Source organism: Schistocerca gregaria, chromosome 4 (assembly GCF_023897955.1).
Source record: "Schistocerca gregaria isolate iqSchGreg1 chromosome 4, iqSchGreg1.2, whole genome shotgun sequence".
In the NCBI taxonomy this organism is placed as follows: Eukaryota; Metazoa; Arthropoda; class Insecta; order Orthoptera; family Acrididae; genus Schistocerca; species Schistocerca gregaria.
The window spans coordinates 266571118-266578694 of record NC_064923.1 but is presented as its reverse complement, the minus strand read 5'-3'; positions in this window follow the sequence as shown (position 1 = coordinate 266578694).

Below are 7577 nucleotides of genomic sequence, written 5' to 3'. Positions count from 1 at the left end.
TGGTGTCCAACCTCGAGCCCCACTAAGCTATACTCTCCCACGCTCTTTCCGACTTGCAATCATATGACATGTGTAGAAGTCAAGTGTCCTTTTACTAGCATAGTTGTCTACTAATGTGACTCATTTCGCCAAGTGACGCTTGTATTGTATTGTATGGAACTGGGGACTAAGAAACGTCGGAGAGGCTAGAGGCTTCGTCCCTGCCGCAGCCCTCAGTGGTTTACACCCCCACAACAGGCTACAGCAGTCTACTCACCCCACCGCCGCCCCGCACCGTACCCAGGTTTATTGTGCGGTTTCGCCGCCAGTGGATCCCCCGCCCCCCACCGTCCCCCTAATAACGTCTCACACCAGACGAGTGTCACCCCAATGTTTGTGTGGTAAAGTAGTTATGGTGTACGCACACTTCGAGAAAGTCTTTGCGCAGCAATCACCGACATAGTGTAATTGAGTCGGAATAAGGGGAACCAGCCCGCATTCGCCGAGGCAGATGGAAAACCGCCTTAAAAACCATGCACAGACTGGCCGGCACACCGGACCCCGACACTAATCCGCCGGGCGGATTCGTGCTGGGGACCAGCACGCCTTCCCGCCCTGAAAGCAGTGCATTAGACCGCACGGCTAACCTGGCGAGCACGTGACGCTTACATCCCTGACTAATAACTCGCCACCTGTTCAGCCCACTACTATAGTTTTAACAAATTTCCAAACGGTCTGGGTCTATAAGTTCAAACGCAAGATTGCAATTTTCAAGGAACTCATTTAGAGCTTAGTGCCATTAAACGATTGCGGTATTAGTTTTAGCACTTCTGACAAACTAACGAATTTACATTGTGGTTCAGTTGCAGCAGAGCCTCTTCCGGAGACACGATCTCCATCTCGTGACATACCTGCTAGTCTTTTAACTCACTGGTGGAATTCTCACTGCTGCGATTGCTTTTGTGCGTCGTCTGCTGCGAAGCGTTGCCCTTGTGCCACCGCCCGTCGTCGCCGCCGCCGTTGCAACCACTGTTGAAGTCTGCCTTCCGCTGCCTCACGCCGCCGCCTGCGACCTGGCGCGTCTGTCTGCGCCGCTGCTACTGCTGGCTGCCGTCACGTCATGTGTTACCCGCCATGCTGTCTAGCGTTGCTGGTGCCGATCACCGCCTCTGATCCCGAGCTATCCGCCGTGGCTACGTTGCTACTGGGTACCCTCCAGCTGGCTGCGGCCTGCGCCTCTATCTGCAACTGTCGCTGCCACTGCACTGCCTCTGCGAGCCGTCCAGCGAGTCTGCGCTGCCCATTACGACTGCCGGTTACACTCTCGCCGTCGTCCTCATCTTCGCATTGCCGTCGGTCACCCCTGGCCGCTTTCCGGGGTGTCTTCCTCGTCTCCGGGCGCCGTCCGTCCGCTGTTACTGAGGCTGCACTGTCCCTGGCTGCCTTCCGGCATGTCCTCCTTGTCCTCAGGCGCCGTCTGTTGCTGGGGTAGTCCCGGCCTCTTCTTCTTCCTTCGGACGCCTTCTTCTGCTTCTCGAAAGCGAGAGAGGAACCTTCTTTTTTTCTGTCCTGGCCCCTGGTTCTGCTGATGGCCGGTGTATGACTTATTCAAGTTCTCAATGCCGCTTATCGTTTTACGTAACGTTGGGCTGAGCAGGTTCGATATTCCAAGGAGAGGCGACATTTTCCTTAACTCGTGGCGTGATAATTGCACGCTAATTCCACGGCGTACCCCCACACCTGACACCAGAAAAAAATCTCTATGTCGCGTTCAGCGAGCGGTCTAGATGCTCAATGTCACTGGAGACAGGAGAAGGTCCGCCCAGTCAGCTAACGTGGAAGCGTTCAAATAGTTATGGAACTAGGCCAGAAAATAATCGAACAAAGACAACATTTGAATAACTACAGTCTTTCATTGCTCATCTGAACAAGAATTGGATAATGACTTGAACGAAAGTACACTACTCCTGATTGTAAAATCCCATGGGGGAGGGCATCAGGCTAAGTGTGTGCACGAGCAGAGCCAGGGAGAACACTACAAGTCCAGCCTCCAGACTTGGAGTACACAGACATCGCTCATGGACCTCTGTCTGTACTAAACTCTCCTCCAGACTACGCCGCTCCCGCTTTTTATCTGCGCAGCAGGCTGCATCGCCCCTTCCGCGGTGTCGCTTCCGGCCACCGCCCTTTAGGGCCACGTATGTTTTCACATATGTTCCTCACCAATGCCTTGCCGCACCTCACTGCTTCTCCATGTGAGCTCACGTAATACCTCATGTCTCCAAGTTACACTGCTCGCCAATGCCCAAGCTACCGCCCTTCCTGTGCGTGGCCTAGACAGGGTGTTACAAAAAGGTGCGGCCAAACGTTCAGGAAACGTTCCTCACACACAAATAAAGAAAAGATGTTATGTGGACATGCGTCCGGAAACGCTTAATTTCCATGTAAGAGCTATTTTTTAGTTTCCTCAGTATGTGCTGTACTTCCTCGATTCACCGCAAGTTGGCCCAATTGAAGGAAGGTAATGTTGACTTCGGTGCTTGTGTTAACATGCGACTCATTGCTCTACAGTACTAACATCAAGCACACCAGTATGTAGCATCAACAGGTTAGTGTTCATCACGAACGTGGTTTTGCAGTCAGTGCAATGTTTACAAATGCGGAGTCGGCAGATGCCCATTTGATGTATGGATTAGCACGGGGCAGTAGCCGTGGCGCGCTACGTTTGTATCGAGACAGATTTCCAGAACGAAGGTGTCCCGACAGGAAGATGTTCGAAGCAATTGGTCGGCGTCTTAGGGAGTTAGGGAGCACGGGACATTCCAGCCTATGACTCGCGACTGGCGAAGACCTAGAACGACGAGGACACCTGCAATGGACGAGGCAATTCTTCGTGCAGTTGACGATAACCCTAATGTCAGCGTCAGAGAAGTTGCTCCTGTACAAGGTAACGTTGACCACGTTACTGTATGGAGTGTGCTACGGGAGAACCAGTGTTTCCGTACCATGTACAGCGTGTGCATGCACTATCAGCAGCTGATTGGCCTCCACGGGTACACTTCTGCGAATGGTTCATCCAACAATGTGTCAATCCTCATTTCAGTGCAAATGTTCTCTTTACAGATGAGGCTTCATTCCAACGTGATCAAATTCTAAATTTTCACAATCAACATGTGTGGGCTGACGAGAATCCGCACGCAATTGTGCAATCACGTCATCAACACAGATTTTCTGTGAACGTTTGGGCAGGCATTGTTAGTGATGTCTTGATTGGGCCCCATGTTCTTCCACCTACGCTCAATGGAGCAAGTTATCATGATTTCATACCGGATACTCTACCTGTACTGCTAGAACATGTGCCTTTACAAGTACGACACAACATGTGGTTCATGCACGATGGAGCTCCTGCACATTTCAGTCGAAGTGTTCGTACGCTTCTCAACAACAGATTCGGTGACTGTTGGATTGGTAGAGGCGGACCAATTCCATGGCCTCCACGCTCTCCTGACATCAAACCTCTTGACTTTCATTTATGGGGGCATTTGAAAGCTCTTGTCTACGCAACCCCGGTACCAAAGGTAGAGACTCTTCATGCTCGTATTGTGGACGGCTGTGATACAATACGCCATTCTCCAGGGATGCATTAGCGCATCAGGGATTCCATGCGACGGAGGGTCGATGCATGTATCCTTGCTAACGGAGGACATTTTGAACATTTGCTGTAACAAAGTGTTTGAAGTCACGCTGGTACGTTCTGTTGCTGTGTGTTTCCATTCCATGATTAATGTGATTTGAATAGAAGTAATAAAATTATCTCTAACATGGAAAGTAGGCGTTTCCGGACAAATGTCCACATAACATATATTCTTTCTTTGTGTGTGAGGAATGTTTCCTGAAAGTTTGGCCGTACCTTTTTGTAACACCCTGTATACTTCGAGTACTTTCTAGAATAAACTTATTCTTTCTAGCCTCTGTTCGTTGCATTTTCTAAGTATGCGACAAAACATATAAAAGTAATCGTAGGCGAAGCATATTCCGGACAGGTTCACTAGAGGAATCCTCAGGAAGTGTAGTCCACGCACAAATGGGATAAAGTTTGTTGTTATCTGATTCGATTTGAACATGGAGAAAAAACGACAGCGGTCCTATCGTACTATTGCCTGCACCGAAACAAGGTTTATTATATGATTTCATTCCCTGCGGTTCTAGTGAATCCAATCAGTGTCCTTAAAGAGTGGTATCTTTGCTAATTCTTTATTAGACATAATTCCTTCAGGGCTTGATAAACCAAATATTCTGTGTCTCCTGATCTCCAATGCTTTGCACTGGAAGATTAGGTGTGGTGAGGTTTCATCACCCTCACCACACAGCCTATACATAGTGGCTTTTTTCTCTATGCTCATCGTGTACAGGTGTTTCTTAAACGTCCCATGGCTTGTCATTAGTCCTACCATGAGTTTACTCTGTTTCCTGTTGAGTCCAGGGTCACAGAACTTCTCTTAAAACGTAGTTTTTGAATCTTTATCTTGCAACGTTTTTGTTTTTAGATCATGGTCCAGTATCCTACATGCCTCCTTCTGATCCAGTTTTGTAGTTCTGATTTAACCACCGCCTTAGTGACGGCTAAACTGGTTCCGATCCAATAAATGGAGTCATTGCACCTGTTCTGATCAGAGTATCACCGTTTTCAGCTTTTCAATGATTTCTGAGCGACCAAGGTTCCACGGCAGTTTTACCTTGTTGTTTTCCTCTAGTCTCAAAAGGGCTTTGTGGCCTGCAACGATCTTTGATGTCGTTTCAGCGGCTAATAGTGAGTGCTGCTTGACTGTCTGAATAAATGTGGATGCTACGCTCTTTGTAGCACCTACGTAAATTATCCTCCGCACACACTGAGCGCAGTAGAAACCACATCGAAAAAATTATCCACGAGAGATGCTACTGCAACACTTGCCCAGCACTAATTGTACGAGTATTAAGCAGAACAAAAAGTTGAATTTCCTCGCCGAGCAAGATGCCTTTAAGCATTTAGTTGTTACATTTGAAGAGCAGCAGGACATTTCTGGAAACAACTAAGCTGGTCTTCCGAATCAATGAGTCCACCTCACTCTAGTCATACCCACAATTAATCAAGACCCAGGAGCTCGGCGATATCTATTTATGTTCGGAGTAAATTTCTGAGAATGTCCCTTACAACCTATTCCAACTTCGCAGAAGAGTTTTAAATGCATTTTTTCTTCAAATTTTGTTGTCATTGCGTATAGCGCCAAGAACGAGTAATCACACAGACAAAAAATTAGTCATCCCCTACGAGACATCACGCTAATACCGTGTAATATCGCCTCTAGCCTTGATGAAAATTATTTCGCCGAGGAAGAGAGTCCAAAATCTTCTCCAGATATGCCATATCCAGGCGAAGCCGCTCATCAATGTTTAGGTCCTGTACAGCTGCCCAATGTAGTGTATGTTGACTGCTACCTTTCTCCGACTGTTCCAGATAGTCCCAGACATAAGTATCGCCTTATTTTGTGGGCCAATCGAGGTGGAATAGAATGCACAGGTGTTCGTCAAACCACGAAAGCTAGTGTGCAGCCCTTTGAACAAGACTGTCATCACTTTGAAAGACAGCGTATCATGAATATGTAGGAGAAAGGGTAAGATTTCGTCAGCGAGAATGTTGAAATACACTTCCTGGTTTATGAAATCAGAATGACTGGTCCCAAGTCATCATGGAAAAGACACTCCAAAAACATCACAGAAGCACCTCCTGCCTGAACTGCATCCTACACACCCTGGGACTTGCGTCGCTGGGCCGTCAGAGAACGTGACCCCTCGCATTATTTGGGGAAAAAAACGCAAAATCGCGAATTTTCGGGCCACACTAAATATCTCCAATTAACTAGTGTGCAATGTGTGTATTGTTTGGCCCACTGAAGACGAACAACTTTATTTGTCGCTGTGAGCAAGGGTCTTCTGTGAGGTAACCAACTCCAAATGTCCATTGCAGGAAGTTATTATCGCAATATTCGGTCGGTTGAGATGGAGCTGCTTTACTCCGAAGCTTTCCTGTCCAGTTTGACGCCGACTGTCATTGTCAAGGTGTGACACTTGCTGCAGGTCCCTGTCGGTTAGCATCTCTCTGTTCTTACACTAAGTTACACGGCTGTGAGTGGGACACCGTTCTTTGCAGACACGTTGGACAGTCCCCAATGATACAACTACAAAAACAACAACTTTATTCACAGTGTAGTCCTGGGCACATCCACATTCGATAGCTGCTTTCTGTCTTTCCGTCACATCTCGACGTTCACCCAATTGAATCCATACAACAGAGAGGTAAATACACGCCATTACTCTGTCATGACATACGTCACATGACCGTATGATCAGTTATACATCATCTTCAACGCCCCATAGCAAAAGGCGAGTTTTTTTTTTTTTTTTAAGTGCCTAATAGTTGGTACAGTGACCTTATGTTGAGCCAAATCGCTGTATAGCTCGATATAAAATAACACAGTTGGCTCTTTTATCTCCTTCATTCTTTTGCCTACATATATAGACTACCGACAACACATTACGTACCCATTCATCTCCAGCTTTTGTCTAAATTATTTTCGTCTTTCAATAAAAGCGGTCGTCGTTTCACATTTGCCTTCGTTAGATGCCTCACTCTTTTTTTTCATTATTTTCTTCAGTACTGAGCCCCTTCTCTTAACTCTTCGCCAGTGTGGTCATTTTATGTTCCAGGCGCTGATGAACTTGCTGTTTAGCATCCACCTCCATAAATCATCATCACTTTATGGTCGTAGTTTGGTAATGCCGGTCTTTCAGACCAACACAATAAGCAACTGAAAAGACATAACATTTATTAATATTTTAGTTACAAACAAGAATAGAACTGCTGTTCAATCATTTTCCTTTATCTTAGGGACTGTTTGTAAGTAAATGTGGCTGTAAAGAAAAATTAAATACATACACTGACGGAAAAAAATCCCAACAGCATGATAGAGCTTTGTGATATAAACGAAAGTCGGTAGGCGCGTTTCAACATCTGAAAGTCGTGCCAGTCGCTTAAGAGTAGTATTAGCAGCGCCTCTATGAGGATGGAAATCAGGTTTGCTTTAAATACACCGTGTAACGACCTTGAGCTTTAGCTGCCTTTGAAGTTGGACGTCGTGAGTTGGTGTTAGTCAAGAATTCCTATGTGGTGACAAAGGCGCCATTATCAGCGCTTCACTGAGTTTGAACGAGATCCTGTAACACGGCTACGGGAAGCAGGCTGTTCCTTCTGCGATATTGCAGAAAGACTTGGGAGGAATGTAGCCGCTGTACATGATTGGTGGTGACGTGAAAGTACGGTAGCAAAAAGACCGGGCTCCGGACGGCAACGTGGCACTACCGACAGGGAAGACCATTGTGTTCCGTAAAGGTACTATTCGGCCGGCAGTGACTGCGGGCAGTTGACTACTGCTCTTAGACAAAGCAACGGGGCATATGTCGTTGTAACTGCTCGGCAGTCAGCGGTCGTGACGTCACTGCGACTGCCGCGTCTCGGCCGCTGCAGAAGCAGTCAAGCAGTTGGGCCGCGACTGCTATGTGTG